Genomic DNA, 17,001 nt, shown 5'->3' with positions numbered 1-17,001 from the left:
ACCTCTTGGGTAACACTGATTTTTTTAAACTAATGCGTCTCATGTTTCCTAAACCAGTCCAACACTGATAAGGCTGAAATTTATTGGACATTTATTTGAAAATAAACAATCAAACTAAACAAAAAAGTATTTTTTCCTTATTTATCCAAATTTTTCTCCTTCATGACCTATATAGGTCACTCACAAATCATAAATGCACAACATAATTTGTAATTAGTAAATCTTTAAAAAAACAAAACAAAAAACCTTAAATCAAGTGAACTCCCGTGTATGTGGACACTGATCCATGTATTTGACCATAAAACACATTTGGCATAACACACAACTATGCTCTGACATGATACTGGGGAGAGAATCAAACTGATATGCAGACATTTAGTCCACCCAAAGCCTGCAACACAGCAGAGAGCAATAGTATCGTTGACTCAGACTGGTTTCAACACAATGCCTGCATTCCCCACAGTATCAGATTCAACACTGTATCAGATTCAAACAAGTGCCAGTTTTATGATAGCACACTTATCTGTGTTCTGTTTGTTTAGTTGCTTTCCTGTACACTGTAAAAAATTTATTGTCAAATTAACAGTAACTTACTGGCAACAATTATCCAGTAGTTGCTGTATTTTATTCAACAGTAAAATTACTGTAATACTAACTACAGTAGTATTAAGCATACCGTAAAATTAAAAACATTATTTTACTGTATTTTTACCATGTTGAAGTACAGTATTACACCGTTGATTTTTATTAATACTGTATAGTAGTATACAGTTATGAAATGTTATTTTTTTATTTTATAGTGCTGCTTTGTAACCGGTAGAATATGTAGAAAATCCGTAGAAAATTATTTTAACTTTTAAAGGCAAATAGAAAAATAACAATTGAAGCTTTAACTGCACAAGGTTTATTGTGTATTTTAAACATACTTTTAATACATTAGTAATAATGATGTAATGTAATACAACAATTAAAAACAATATTTATGAAAAATGTATAATTTAACCAGTGAACAATTGGTTACATTTCATCAAGTAAAAATGATCCTCAACAGGTAAAAAAAGAGAAAAAGACAGGTTAAGATGAAGGCCAGGTGAGGGAAAAAGTGGGAGCAACAGCACTTCTGATAATCCTGCAACAAAAGAAAAGCACAAATCAATCAGTGGCAAGACATACAACTAATAATCAAAAAACCTTTTTAGGGGAAATAGTTTTTCCAATGGTATCCAACTTATTTTTCTCAGAAGAGTGTGCACTCCCATTTGTAAATTAAATGTGCCTGGCTTCTGGTGTCATTCTTAGCCTATTATTTTGATGTATTGAATTTGTCATAATTGTAAACACTAGAATGTAGCAAATAATTTAAAAATAAAAATAATAAAAAGGAAAATAATCAGTTTAAAATGTGCACCAGTATTGGACCAAGGTAAGTAGTTAGATAAATAGATTATATTTACATTAATTTTGCATCAATCGTCAAGATGGATAGTCTTCTTAAACAGCTCACTGTGGACAAAGAGAAGAGACAAGATGGTTAAAATACAGTCAAAAACACAGCCTTCTAACAAAAAAAAAAAATCCAAATTCTAACTCTAAGCTCCAAATAAAAGGTAAATGTGTAAATATCACACTAAAACTGCAGTTAGCATCAAATATGTCTTGTTGGGTGATTTATTAACTCATTCATTCAAGTTCAAAACTGCTGATTCTCTTAGAAACAAAGCAAGTGGCGGTTTTAATAATAAATTATTAAATCGTTCACTCAAATGATTCGTTCAAAAACAGATTTATTCAGGAACAAAACACTGCAGTGTTGCTTTAATAATTTCTTCTCCTGCTTTGTTAAAACTTTTTGTAGAAAAAGAGCAAAAACATACACAATCATGTCTAAAGTGTAATTTATCATTTTATGTAATTTATTAATATTTTTTTTTGGACTGTTGTTTAAAATCAATTAATTTATCATCACATTATTGGGGAAAACGTCTCTCTCGCTTTTGTGATATCACGCAATTTGAGCTTTCAATGCGTCCCCCACCCCACCCACATGAGTAACCAAGTCAGAACAACAATTACGATATTATAGCAGACAATAATGTAAATGTCACACCTAGCTTTGTCTTTAGACAAAAAAAGTACACTTTTGAACGCTTCCTTCAGTCCAGATAGACCGAGATAGACTGAGGTAACCTTAACGTTAAATGAGCGCGCAACTGCACAAGGTCCTGGCAGATAGACAGTCCAGATAGACTGAGGTAACCTTAACGTTAAATGAGCGCGCAACTGCACAAGGTCCTGGCAGATAGACAGTCCAGATAGACTGAGGTAACCTTAACGTTAAATGAGCGCGCAACTGCACAAGGTCCTGGCAGATAGACAGTCCAGATAGACTGAGGTAACCTTAACGTTAAATGAGCGCGCAACTGCACAAGGTCCTGGCAGATCGCCAGTTCAGGTCATCAAAGACGTACAGAATAAAGTTGTGATTTACACGCTAATAAGCGCGAATAAATCGATAAGAGCAATCGAAATTTTATTTTTATAACAATAATCCGAGTCCAAACCTGTGGTATCAGATTTCAGGATTGATCGTTTCAATTCCAAACCCTAATGACCGCGCAGGCACTGGTAAATGGCAAAATGATTCATGTTAAATTATTCTGACCTTATAAGAGTATGCAATAAATCACATTTAACCTTACTAATCATGTAACGTTAGGCTATAAGCTTTCAACATGAAGGAAATCCGCTCTTGCCTTACATACGTTAATATACAACATGCCGCGGGCAGTTCTTATTTAAACTAACGGTAACCTGTTACTGATCATTTGTTTGCATTAAAAAATATATAAAGATTCATCACTAACCAGATATTTATGGCGAACACTTTGCTGACAGAGACAACAACCCGATGCGGCCTGCGCTCAAAAGTGCACAGGGAACTGAAGAGAGTTCTTCATAAAATGGCAGCTTGATGTTATTTTTCGCGGTCATTTCGTACTACTGTATTTAAATTAACAGTATCATGTCCCGAACTACATTGTACACAACGTAGTAAAATGTTGAGAAATAAATTCAATATCTAAATCGTGGTCAGCTATTCTAAATCATTTTAAATTATTAGAATCAATATGCATACAAATATGTAATGTTACTTACCAGACGAAGTTCCAGGTCGACAGAAAAGACTGATGATGCACTGTCACGACAGAAAAACGTTCAAATGGCCTCTTGTGCACCAGCACCCCCCACTGACATAAATGAAGACTGTTAATAGTCATCCAGTCCTGAAAATGTTTTATTTGTAGGCGATTTTACCTGCAGAATTGTGTGTGGTATTTTTCGCGGTCAATTTGCACTGCTGTATTTAGATTTACAGTAGCTGATAATTTCCCAGAATGCACTGGAAATCTACAGTAAAATACTGTGAACTGTGTACACAGTATATAACTGTTGAAAATACAAAATAATACTGTGAAAGCAACAAAATCTACAGTAACATAATGTAAATGTGTTATACAGCAAGACACTGTTGAGAAAACAGTATAATACTGTGAAAACAACAGAAATCATTTACAGTGTATTCTTGTATCAGTTGGGGTATACCTTGTGTGTTTAACTTAGATTGCAGATGTTTTGATAAAACAAGAACACTGAATTGTGTATTGTCAACCTAACATGAAAGTCATGACAAGCCATGTTTAATATCTACTCACACTTAAAAAGGCACAATCTAGAGAGTTTTGTGGAGAAGAGAACAGGAAGAAAGAGAATAAGGTTACACTGCCACAGAACTAAATCTTTGTTTGAGGTCATTATAACTGCATCATTTAATACACTGCACACAATTCAACAGAGTGATATCTTAGAGGAGTCAAACGTCTTTAGAGAGATACACCAGAAGACCTGAAAGCCAGTTAATCTGTACATTTTGAAACATTACAGTTCAGTCAAGAACCTCAAAATTGATTACTTTAACTAATCTCTAATGAAAGATACATGAAATACACACATTTTTGTTTTACAGAAATCAAGTTTCTAATTGTTATCTCTTTACAGCTCTAGACACATTTTCAAAAAGTAATTCTATGTCCCCCCTCAAACAGGACTTGGTCCTCACGTGCTCAGGATGTCGGAAGCAGGGTGGAGGCCCCAGACTGGCAAACTGGTAACTGTGAGGAGGGTAAGCTTTAAACAAACAAATCTCTAATGAAGCATTAAAAAGCCTGGTAGCCAGTGGAATGAATGTTTCCTCTGGGCGGGCATTTATTGCAGCAAAGGCTGTTATTTCAGGAGCAACACATGAGCTGAATTCAAGGTCTTTTGATGTGAATCTCATAGAATGTGTCTTTGTGTCACTCATCAGAGCTTATGTGTTTTCATATCTCCAAGGAATGCAGCAACGATCTGTTGCCCTGGTGAAACACCTCATTACTAAAGTGGCTGGCCTCACTGGCAAAATACACAAGCCAAAATCATATGCACACCACCTGCAAGACAATAGGATTTTTGATTCCACACAGACAAATTGATTTAAATGCTCTAGAGGTTGTTGTCTCTGTACTCAAATTTGCATCTTTAGTCCTGAATGAACCCTTTGACATTTATTCTTCAGCCCTGAAATGTTTGAAGGCTTCGCTGAACCTTTATAAAAGCTGGAAAATGTTTTAAGAGTTATCTGGACTGGAGTGTTGCAGTGTTTTTTAATCATTTGAAACAAATGAATATCATCTATGTAATCTACACTGCTGCTCTTATTATCCAAACAGCAGAAAAGTGATCAGGATTTAAAAAGACATTTGGCTGTACTCTTCTCCTACACAGACACGTGTGCACACGTACACATCAAGTATGATCAAGCCAAAGCCTCTTTATGGAATTAACAAAGAGTAGACAGACAGGATTTAGGATCACAGGAGGCACAGTAAATCTATCAAACCCTTCATAGCCAACAATGCATGCTTTTCTTAATTAGAATGCTAATCTAACTCTAGTCAGTCTTGAGATAAAACCTGTAGATTGGATTGATTCTGGGATCTGAGTTTTATATAAACTGGTGGATTTCCATAAGATCAGTAAAAATAAAATGCATATATGTGTAGCCTATGCCTGAAAGAAAACACATACCTTGAGATCGGTGGTCTCTGTTATAAAGAAAATTAATTTGCACCAGACTGCAGATGCTGTAGTTATTTCAACAGATGTTGCTGTTGTAAATACCTCAGATGTGTTCAAACTGTGCTAAATAAATTGCAATGCTTTAAACAGCAGTCATCATACACAACGGCACAATAGCAACACACTCAATGACAAAAACCTTGGTAGAATTTTTATTGGTTGCTTTCTCCAGTTCACAGTTTTTCCCGATGCTATGGAAAATTAAACACACACACACACACACACACACACACACACACACACACACACACACACACACACACACACACACACACACACACACACTACATTTGAATAATGGGAACTTTCTGAGCTGGTAAACTGCAACCAAAACTCTGTATACATGTCTGGATAAATCGTCATCATCATAGTCTTCATCACAAGCAATCAGTCTTCATAGACTCTCCATATGTCTATGAGGTAACGGCCGCTTTGCTCAGCTGCAGTTGCATAATTTGATACCATAGTCATTTTATAGTGCAGAAAGCCTAGAAAGCTGTAGCGCATATGGACTGGCAGTATGGAACACTGGCTGTGGTCCAGCGGAGGAAAGCCTTGATGGAGACAGAGCAACAGTAAGGAGTATTTAAAAACTAGGTCAGAATTGGAGTGAGCATGACTGCCTTTTGACACACTGCTTACTTGTAATATCCTGGCCCGGTTTCATACATACATTGTGCTGTGTTTGGGTTGGGCAGGATCAGCTGGATAGTGCACTTCAAACCAGTCCAACAAGGGGTCTCAGAGGAGACACACAATCCTATATCCTTAAAGCACCCTAAATAAGGCTTTGACAAAAAACAGCTCAACATTCCATACATGATACTCCGGAATAGTGCAGATGAGGCCACACTACAGTGTGTTCTCACTTTGTACTTCACATTGAAAATGTATGCTCAGCCAAGAACAATCAGTAAGTGCATTACATGCACACTTAAAGTTAGACTTTTGTCAGACTGGAGTAATAATTCACCTTTTTAAAATTTCATGTAAATAGTTTAGTCGGACAAAATTTTATTCAGCAGTTTATTTGCATGCTGGTCTTCATTTTCAAAGTACAACGAGTACCAAGTACATTGTTGGCAAGGACAAGGTGATCAGGACAAGATTCCAATTTCGGTTCATTTGTTACAGGTAATGGAGTGGACAATGAAGACCCATCTGCAACTTATCACCAGGAACGAGCAGCTGCATGAAGCTCATCCTGTGCTTAGTTCTATTGATCTATACATTATCCACTACCTTGCACTGATCCATAACTCCTCTAGTTCCCTGGTCAGATTCTTCATAATTTTGTGTATTTTGCCTTTCTTCATCCATAAATTCCTCCTCCTACTTCTCTGTCCATTACATTTCCTTCCTCCCTCTTGTTCTTGATGCCAATTCTTGATAACATACACATAACCCTCCCCCAATCCACACCCAGTCTCAAGTCCCAGCTGCTATAGCCAGGGTGCCTCTTTAGATCCAACGGTTCACAGCAAACAGTCAGATGAATGGATGGATATATGTTCGAAGGGGAGTATGGCCCAGCAGGACAAACAGTCACAATCACTAATACACACTAAACACACACACACCTCCCTTAAGTAAGGCATCCCACTACTTCGAGGCTCAGCCCACCATCTGGCCAGGGTCAGACTGCAGACGTGTTGGTTATTATGGCTGGTCAGCCCTATGGGGGTAGGAGACCCAATTAAGAAACCAATCTGCTTTAATGCAAAATGCATGAATCTGGTTCATTTTTTATCTGGTTCGCCCTCGATCATCGAACACAGCAATCAAATAAAAATCCTCTCAGTACATAGTGGACATCATAAAGTCCTTCATTTCCTCAGATCCAGGCACTTTCCATCAGATGATTTTGATAAATGTTTCAGCCAGACTCCGCCAGAACCACAGACATTGATTTTCATCAGACCTCTGGGAGGAAGTACGCCCCCGGAGATCCAACATCATGTATTTGTGCAGAGTGCTGATTTAGGATCAGATTTTCACATTGTTTACTGGGGTTTAAGCCAAAGAGTGCAAAGGAGCAGCTCTGATCCAGGGACAGCATTCCTGATATATGATCTTGTACATATATGGGTCCTGGCTTCTCACAACAGACCAAAGGACTGTGCCTAGTGTTGATAAATCACCTCTGTTAAATGACAATTCTGCTGAGTCACACGATCCTGATTTGTGTCCATAGTGTTAATTCTGACCCTAAGCAAACACATTTATATAGACCATAGGCTTGGGCGGTATCCAAATTTTGATACCGTCAAACCTCCTCCCTATTTTACCTCGGTATACGGTATTACCGTGAATAATTAAAACATTATGATGTAAGGCTCAGACAGCGTCAACAAACTGTTGGCTTGGCTTATATATATAACCGTTATATAATATAGGCCTATATTTTTATTTTATTTTTTACATTTGAGCCCCTGCCCCTGAGAAACTCTCTGCACGTTTTATGCTTACCGTTATGAGACAATTGTCAGACAATTGACTTTTTTTTTTGTGAGTCCCATGTCCACTTGATTTTTGTGGAGTTCATGCTTATTGCTTACATTGCCAGCTGTGTGACAAAAGGCTTCGGCAATATTACAGCATAGTCCGAGGGTGCGCTCGGTTTTTCATCCACGCAGCAGTGAGGATGGTGGTTTCGGATATGCGTCCTTAGGTTCAAGGTATTTCCATCTCTCGCGGTCATCTTTTTGTTGCACAATTTGCAAATTGCCTCGTCTGTATTTACCGTCAAAACCCAAAATACTTCCAAACTGCAGAAGTTGTGTTCTTTTTCGATAATAACTCAGTCACTCGCCGTCTTTTCCCCTCTCTCTCTCTCTCTCTCTTTCTCATCCACGCTGTCACAACAACGCATACACATATTTAGGCATTTAATAAATAAATAGTATTTAATATGTAAATAGTTTAATTAGTTCAACGTATTAAATATTTAATAATTAATTGTTGATCAGCAATATGTAAGTTGATCTGTTTTTTGTTTTTTTTGACGGTTTGACGGTATTGAAACTGATACCGTTGCTATTTTTAGATCCCGCGGTATACCATTTTACCGTATTACCGCCCAAGCCTAATAGACCAGGACTATTATTGAGGGCGACTGTTGCTACATTTATATGTGATCAAGTAGTTAATAATCAAATTGATCGCTTAATCAAAAAAAAGCCCTCATTTAAACACCTAAACACCAACATTTACAAATTTAGATTGGAAGGGGTAGCGTAGACCTGAAATAAGTACACGTAAATGCTTAAATCCAACTAATTTCTCAATCAAATTTTTAAAAAACTTGCACGTGCTAGAGTTGTTTTGAAATACAGATGTAAACAAATTTGTAATTCGAATTGCAAAGCTTAATTGCCATATAAACATAACTTTAAGAATCTGAAATCAAACTGATTCAGATTGATGAAAAATGTTTATACCTATAAAATACCTACTGACTACCACAGAGAAAGGTATTGAGAGCATGTAAGGCCAGAGGGAAAGAGAGGATGTGGGTGAAAGGAAGAGAGGTGGATAGAAAATAGAAAAATGTGAAGACCTTCACCTGCCAGAAACAAATTTCAAAGCCAGGCCCCTACTGTCAGGGAGCTGGCCAATCAGCTTGAAAAATACAGTACCTCAAATATTCACGCTGATCTTTATTATCCATGGTGAACTTTGACACCAAAAAAAGTAAAAAAGAATCCTGGTTCCTTGAGTCTAGCCATAGACGTAGCATGTCAGAGTATGAATGATAGTGTATGTGTATTCCTTTTTTTTTTTTTTTTTTTTTTTTTTTACAAAACTACTGATTACAAATGCAACCATTTCAAAGAAGCCAGCTTTAAACTCTGGTTAAAATAAAAAACACTGTGAGGGCAAGTTTGCCACTGCCAAATACTATTACATTTTTTTACTTTTGTTGTTTTATTTTTATTTATTTATTTATTCTGATATCCTTTTATCATGTTTTATGTTGTTTTTGTGTAGTTTTGTGCTGTTTCGTGTAGTAGCATACCATGTAAAAACAAAATATAATTTCTGTCTATCAGTTTTGTGTTTTGTAAAATCTATAAAATGATAGTCCTCGATAGGCGGAGGCTGTGTGTGCAGTCAATGACGGTTCACTACAGGACCACTGAGGGGAGAGGGGTTATGGGAATTACACTGCAAACCAACATCTGCAAAGCTTCAATGTAAGAGCACTTAATGACAGCAAATACAAACAATTATCATACACTGAAAGAAAAGAGAGAGAATTGGTAAAAAGAGTGTTGATGAAATCGCTCACACACACAGGCTCACTCACAGCATCTACAGCCACAACATTCTGTATTCACTCAGATAATTTGCCCAACCAAATGAAAACTAATGCAGCACAAGATGGAATGTATGTGAAATGTTACAGAATTGTTGAATACTGTGTAGGGCTGTGCGATATTGAAGAAAAATGTGATATGCAATATCTTGTTAAATAATGCGATATACGATATTGCAATTATATAAAAATGAGAATGAAACCATTTGTGTTTAACATTCTTTCTGGGAAAAAAGAAAGTCGCTACAACTTCTGAAAGTGACCAGCAGTGTTTTAGTTGTAACATTTATGTCAAATCATTCACATTTCGGTGTGTGTGTGTGTGTGTGTGTGTGTGTGTCAGACAGCGCGAGACTGTTATTGTTTTTCGCAAATTATTGCATCAAATAACTCTTTCTAACATCAAGCAAGTCACATGAGTAACAGTCGTGTGCCCAGTATTCTGTTCTATGCGTCGACCTAAAACTTACACTTTTCACAATGTTGAAGTAGATATTGCATGCCGTTGCGGTATGCATATTGCGATATGTACATTTGCCATATTTCGATAATTTCGATATATTGCACAGCGATGCTATACAATGTGTTAATTCTAAGATAACACACGCACTAAATCGAAATCAATTTAAATAGATTTAAATCCAGAAAATAATATATCCTGTTCTTCCTTGCTAAACATATTTAAGCTAATCTTTAACTAAAGAAACCTTCTGTAAAAGTAATATATGGTAATTAAATAAAACTTTTTTTTAAATTGTTGCTTGCTTGCTGATTCTCCTCTTCACATTGCTGCTGCGTGCTCCCTAATCCTATGATGTCATTGGTGCCCACATATACCAGAAGCTAATCGTATGCCTACTGTATGCTATTCCCTGCATCTCTGAAAACTTTACAAATGAATGCATTTAAATGTCATAACTATTCCCTCACATGGCTTTCAAATCCAGTCCTACCAAGTGTGTTTAAAATCTACAGACAGAAAATGCTCTTTTATGTGTGGTTTAATCCTTTAAAGAATGCCCTGATCTTAATGCTCACACCTCTGAGAGAGTTCTGCTAAGGAAACTTTGCAGGAATAAAGATTAAGAGGACTAGAAGTAGAAGCTGCTATACACTAATTATACACTGGTCTTGGATTTACTTTGAAACAATTTTCATTCACAACCAATTACAAAGAAATGGCAAATAACAAATTGAATTAAAACACACAATTTCTTGTAAAATCTCCCATAATCTTTGCTTTATTTAATAATATTACATTATGATGTACACTCTCACGAACCCACAAATTCAAACACTGGAAATGGACCTCTAACACTTACAATTGTTGTCTTTGAAGATATAACACAGAAAATTGCCGACTTTGTAGATATAACATTACAACACTGAAAATTGCTGTCTTGGGAACAGGCATGATTTCATCTACAGAAGGAACATGTGAGGGTGATCCAGTATTTCTACTTGCCGTTGTGCAGCGTTTACTACAGTAAGGATGATTGAGTGGATCTTTGAACTGGTGTGCTTGAGTGAAGACAGGGCAAATTTGCATATTTGCAATATCCATGGGACTTGTATACTAAATTAAGCAAGGGTGTCAAGTTACATTCAAGCTATTTTAAGGCATGAATACATGTATTGGCAAGGAAAAAACATTTAAGGCTGTGTTCACACTCTATGTCTTTTTAGTAAAAAAAAAAAGATTAAAAAAAAGCTTGCAGCATTTGGTTCCAGATAGCAGCCAAGGGCGTCTTTTGTTGCTATTAATGCTATAAAATGTAGAGAAAGAGAAAGTTGGCTTTTGAAGATAATGAGGAGGAGAATGCCAGTTCACAACGACATTTGTGGATGCACGGCATTATGCGGGGAAGAAAACAGATTGGTGCTTACAAAAATTTAGTCCAGGAGCTCCGGACTCATTAATTTCAAATATTATTTTTATATACCATTGTGCTCATATCATATATCTCTTTGTGCTCTAAATGAGTTAGGTCTTGTTACTTGCTTGTCATCGGTCAGCAGTCAAAAAGGCACCTGACGTAGAGCGTTTTTATAAAATAAAAAAGTCTTAACTTTTTTCAACTTGAAAAGATGTGCTGAGCTGAGATAAAGACGCTTGGTTTTGGTGTTTTAAAAAAACGCTCCCAAATTTTTTGAAAACATGGTTTATTCCATCGGATTATAACGTAAAACAGACGTCAAGTGTAAACATGCCCTAAATATGTAATTTTGATGATCAAAGATGAGTTAAATGGAATAAAATTACTAAATTATGGGAGAGATTTCTTAACTTCGTTATTTGTGTGAATCCGGATTCCAGGCCAATTTTTTCCACATTGTTGAACTAGGTGCTGATGTTGGTATGTATGCACCAGTCTGGGATGACCTCCAACCAATGGGATGATTACACCAACCAAAGCAAACCAAACTCTTACACCAAAGTGCTGATGTAAAAGCACACTTTTGGCTTGTTTCCACCAAGTGGTACAGTTCGGTACGGTACACAATTTTTGTCATTTCCACTGTCAGAAGTTGTGAAAGGTACCCTAGTTGCGAACCGCACCGTACCACTTTTTTGGCACCCTTCCATTGGGGTACCTAACACAGTAGTCTGATACTAAAGGGTGGAGCTAGAGTCACTGTAGAAAATTGATTGGTTGACAGAGAATTGTCACTTACACCTGCATTTTCGACTGTGTTTTTCCTAGTAGCCTTGGCTAAAACAAAGTTTGTCTTCTTCTATTGACAAACAGCCACATACCGAGAAACAAGAACAAGATCTGCTGTATGTCGTTCATTGTTGTTTACTGTGACGCTTTCTTCTTCGGAAGAAAATCGGTTGCTACACCATGCCTATCATAAGGGTACTGACAGTGGTGGAAACGCAAGCCGGATCACGGTTTACGGTCCAAAATTGTACTGTACTGTACTGAACCGTACCGCTTGGTGGAAATGAGCCGTAAGCTTGCAGCTTCAGTATGAATAGCCTCTGGGCTCTGTGTGGGTGTGTCATGGGTGAAATACAGAGGAAGAAGGAAAGTATTCCCATAAATCATAACACCTTGACATTAACCTAAATGCATAGTCAATTTAAAAGAACATGTCTGGAGGCCTTAGCACTTAAATGCTGACAAATTTTCCAGATTGTAACCAGAACTTGAGCTACACCTTTAACACACATAGTATTGAACACCTGATTATCAGCAGACCTACATCAACATAAGCACATCCATTTTTAGTACAGAAAAGCCTGAAACCACTATTCCTAAAACATTTGAAAACAAGTCTTGGCTAAAATCCAAACTAAGCATTTTACCCAAATATCCAAAGGGCAGGTTGCCTTCATCATCACCCTTCATACGCCCATACTAAAAATAAATTGGAATTGATGGAAAGTGGGTTACAATAACACAAAAGGTTGGAAAGCATAAAATGTGTGCAAGTTTGTTCACACACATAAGCATATTTTCTGAGCATTACAATATATGCACTCCCTCTGAGATTTAGAACCCAAAAGCTGACTCACTCTTGACCCGCTACAGGAAGTGGCATAATCTATTACTCACTGTCACTTTCCCCATGAACTATAATAGAGTGATTCCTATAAAGTGGGCCTCTTGTGTTTCCACACATTGTTGTTTTATGCAGTACGGTGAATAAGTGTGAGTGTTCTTTAATTCCTGTCTCTATTCATCTGCCAAATCAAAAGGAGTGCAAGGAAATAGGTAAGGACAGGCACAAAATAGGCACGAAAAGGCATGCAGAGAGGAAGAGAAATTACTGTACAAAGATGAGAGAGCTGCCTCAAGGCTTAAATACCACGTACAAATACACCTGCAGGATCAAAAACCCCAAAACACAGATGGCGCTTGTTTTTAGAACAGAAAGAATTTGGCGAAGAAAGACAGATAAAGAGAGTTCATGTAGGTCAGCTGTTTCATAGGATAGTAGAGACGCAGATACAGCAGAGAATCAAGATCGTCTGCATGGCCTATACAACACGTTTGAGACAGTATAGACACGTTATAGTATTATTAATATTTTGAACTGGCTTTTATATTTTGTTTTCATTTTAGTTTAAGTGGTTTTGGGTTACACATTCTGTTACAGTGTAATTACATTGAAGTACAGAGTAATAATAATTAACTATATTCACTTATTATAGGCTTATAGTAGGATTAGGGTTTGGTTTAAGAGATTAGTTGCATGTAATTATGCATAATTTATAGTTATTAATATAGTAAGTACATGTAACGTGTAACAAGGACACTGTAAAATAAAGTGTTACATGATTTTGTACAAAATTTTATGTTTGTTTTTGTTTTTTATTTAAGCTTTATATCAATTAACAAAATTTATATATATGTATATATATTAGGGGTGTCCCCGACTAAGGATTTACACATTCGAATCAGAATTTTCGAATCTCTCTATGGTCGACCGGAACCAGGACACCAGGCAGCAGGAGGCTAAGCCTATTTTTATTTTACTTTACACACGGCACACAGCCACCACTTTTAATAAAGTGATCAAAACTAGGCTACACTACACATTCGTAAATTAACCGTTCTCTCATAACATTTAAGGGCCGCGATCGAAACCGAGATTGTGAGAACTTCACACAAATATATAAAAGAACATTTTGATAAATAAACTTAAAAAAATACCTGCCTAGAGAGGAAAAGAACACTTTGAGTGTGTTTATATGCACGTTCTTAAGCCAGTTGTGCCTACAGGGGGTCGGACTGAAGCTCAATGCCGTGTCTCAGGATCTCACACCTGGCAGACGTGAACATTATATACGCGCGAGCTCAATTTTGAATCGACTTCAGACAGAAGAGCTGCACGATGAGTGTATCTTGTAGCACAGGGTGAAATCAGTATGTACATCTGATCGAATGCCGCCTTCGGTGTATGTGTTCGAATTTTAAAGGCGCGGCGCATCCGGTGCAAAGCTCAGTGCCCTTAAAGGGGCGTTCGCTCAGCGCCGCGACACGTCTTTATAACACAAATATTGAGCACCCCCATATTGGCAAAATGGTATGATCCTCGTTTCATAACACCTGCGAAGATTCGCCCTTGAGATCAGTGGTCGAATCTGGTCCTGCATATCGATGCATCGAATCTTTGACTATTAGGGGTCACCCCTAATATATATATATATATATATATATATATATATATATATATATATATATATATATATAATTTTAATAGTGTTATTTTTAGCTAACAATAACACTGTTTGAATGTCAGGGCAATGCGCTTACACACGCCTGTAGATTTTCTATTTGAATATTGATGCCTTGTTTGAGGAAAATGTAAGGTTTAAGTCAGTCAAACCAAAAATCTTTGGAATCTGTGAAAACAAATAATATTCTTAAAAACCTATTAAGCTAGCTCAGCTCCTAAAAGCTACAAACAAGCATACGGTGTGCATTAATTATTCATGCTAACGATTCTAGCATCTGTTAGCTATAAAACAAGTCTTTACAGAAAGACTGTTACCGTGGCTTTGACAACACACCCTAAAAACAAAATCCTTAACCAGAGTTTCCAACCAGCGAATAACACTGACCACATCAGTCTAATCTGATCCCTCTCCGCCTGTGATGTGGTCAGGAGTGTTAAGAACCACAGCAACTTTCATCTTCTGTATCTTTGCCACAGTTTCCACAGCACCTTCTTCACTCATTTGCTTTTTTTCCCTCTCACTTTCCATCTCTTAGACAAATAACGGAATGGGGTGGAAACAAATAATGACAGAGACAGAAATTACAGTAATCCTCTACTTATTTAAAATGATTTACAGAATATTTAATGACGAGATCAAGAGAAAGAGACCAACTAAAGATCATGAGGCATCAGCTTTCTTAGACAGTGACTCAGAGGTCCTGAGTTCAGCTTGGTTTACGGCACAGACACTCTGAGTCTACAAACACACACACACATACTCCAACGGGCAAGTTAAAGTATAAGCACTGACTTTTTAAACACAATCACTTGAGTGTTGTGAGTTTGACAAAAAATAATAATAATCAAAGCTACCCTCAAATCTTCCCTCTGGCTATGTCTCGATGTGAAAAGCCCTAATGGGACAATATATCCAAAGCTGAAGAAGAGCCAAAGGCATTTAACACCACTTTTTCATGTTTTACTTGAAAGATTTGCCACTCCAGTCCAGTCATGTTACAGAGCCGCAGGGAATATGAATAACTGACAGCTCTGGAGAGAGGTCTCGCACAGCTGTTTGTGTACACAGTGTTACTTCTGAACTTATAAGAAATAAAGAAATTAGGTTTCTTACATATTTTTGTCCAACTTGTAACTATAAATTCATATATCATTTGAACTGTTTTTACACTTCATACAGTTCTTAAAGACCCAATTAAAAAGTGTTTGACAAACATAGTTGTCTTTCCTGTGTTGACATAATTCCTATTGAAACAAGTCTAATATGGGACATTTTGAAGGCCAAAAGTGATTTGCTACTTGCTAGTCATTTGCAGATGGTATCAGGGAAAGCATTTGATTGGACAAAAGTCTGTGTAGAGCAGGATGAGTCATTAATCACCATTCTAAATGAATGTGCTGCCTTCACCGAAGCAGACAGTCACGCAGAGTGATCATGTGTCACACACCAACTCAGGATCACAGAAAATTGTTGTCAACTCAGCCCTGTGACTTGTATTAATAAAACAAACTTTGCTACTGAAAAGCTGCATTTATATTTCTCAGCAATGAGGTGGAAGCATTGTCGTTTTTAATTCAATTAAACTAAGCTTCACTATTAGAGAGAAGCTGCACAAACACAATTCACACACGTATAATTTCTCTCTCTTTCGCTCTCTCATCAATTGATTGAATGCAGTCTTGCTGCAATGCTTTATCTCTGTATTTGATTTAAAGTGGGCAGAGTGCTATATCTAACGAGCCATAGCTAAATAACTGACGGAAATTAAACATCTTACCCATCCATTTAGCTTTAATTGTCAATGCTGGCACATGACCAATACCTAGAGCTGCACAATGTTCCCATGTTTACAGCTAACAAAACAAACAAAAAATGTTAATTGCTGCAATCTATTTAAAAATGTTTCATTAATTTGAATTATTATTAGTATTTATTTATTTTTAAATGTATGACTCACTCATAAATACTTCACTTGTTTCATTACTGCATGAATCACTGTTTTTGAAGGAATCCCTTGAATGATTCAATGACAAATACATTTTAACAGTTTCTTGTTGCCACCTACTGGCATATCAATGTAATGATACAATTGTTATTTGAAGTGCCAAGATAATTTCAAAAAGTAATTTGCTCTATTTTCGTTACTGCAGATAGTTTATACCAAACTTTTATACGAGTATGTCTGTGATTTGAATATTTGAAGCTGAACAAGGTTATCATTCCCTCACAACCAAAAACACACTTCTTTAGTGACATTTTTTGTGACACTTCTTTAGTGACACCCCTATTCAAACACAAAGCAAAAGTGAACAAGTGT

At 36.7% G+C, this 17,001-nt stretch overlaps 1 protein-coding gene and 1 long non-coding RNA gene across 2 annotated transcripts in view; both read right to left on the bottom strand.

Moving 5' to 3' along the window:
* afap1 (actin filament associated protein 1) overlaps positions 1-17,001 on the bottom strand; it is a 71,798-nt gene that overhangs the window by 49,811 nt on the left and 4,986 nt on the right. The window lies entirely within an intron of this gene.
* On the bottom strand, positions 944-2,923 carry LOC137056026 (uncharacterized). The gene is made up of 3 exons (XR_010900173.1): positions 2,865-2,923; positions 1,455-1,503; positions 944-1,129 (listed from the first exon to the last, which is right to left on the bottom strand). It is a non-coding gene; the product is annotated as an uncharacterized lncRNA (long non-coding RNA).

This window comes from Pseudorasbora parva, chromosome 21, assembly GCF_024679245.1.
Source record: "Pseudorasbora parva isolate DD20220531a chromosome 21, ASM2467924v1, whole genome shotgun sequence".
Classification (NCBI taxonomy): domain Eukaryota; kingdom Metazoa; phylum Chordata; class Actinopteri; order Cypriniformes; family Gobionidae; genus Pseudorasbora; species Pseudorasbora parva.
Note: the sequence above shows the minus strand (reverse complement) of the source record. Positions and strands in the feature narration are given on the sequence as shown.